Source organism: Mus caroli, chromosome X (genome assembly GCF_900094665.2).
Source record: "Mus caroli chromosome X, CAROLI_EIJ_v1.1, whole genome shotgun sequence".
In the NCBI taxonomy this organism is placed as follows: domain Eukaryota; kingdom Metazoa; phylum Chordata; class Mammalia; order Rodentia; family Muridae; genus Mus; species Mus caroli.
In genome coordinates this window covers 12,234,170-12,234,878 of record NC_034589.1, presented here as the reverse complement: position 1 = coordinate 12,234,878, position 709 = coordinate 12,234,170, and positions in this window count along the sequence as shown.

Below are 709 nucleotides of genomic sequence, written 5' to 3'. Positions count from 1 at the left end.
GGATAGAGAGGGGGAAGGGACGGGGGGAGAGATGGGAGAGAAGGGAAGAGAAAGAGAAAGCAAGAGAGCAAGAGGGAAAGGAGAGGGCAAGCAGCCCCTTTTATAGTGGGTAAGGCCTACCTGGCTATTGTTAGGTAACTATGGGGCATAGCATACCTGGCTATTGCCAGGTAACTATGGGGTGGAGTTTAGACAGAATGCTAACACAGCATATACCCAGGCTTTTTTTTTTTTTTGGTCTAAATTCTGCATGAAGCTGCTCTGCAGTTCTTGGGTTGTTTGGAAGGCTTACCCTCAGCTTTTTGGAGCTCTCCATTGCTTCCCTTACCACAAATCCAACAGTAACTACTCCTCTGAGAGCTGTTTCTACAGCTGCCCTCTTCTCTTTTCTCTCTTGTTTTCTCAACCATATAAAACTACTATTAGCTCAGCCTACCACTGTTCTGAATCAAAAAGCCTGTAGCAGGCTGAAAAAGCCATCAGAGTGGGTGTGTGGCAAATTGCTGTGGCAATGTCTTTAATTACCTATGGTTTCAGAAATAACAGGAAAAAAAACAAACAAACACAAAAGACGCCACCCATCTGTCATAGAGATGGGTAGAAACCAAGGAAGACAAGAGCTACCACCAACCTGGTAAAAGACAAGAGAAAACCACACCCAGATGTTTTCCTAATTTTCTCTTGTGCCTACTTGTACCTTGCTCTTTCA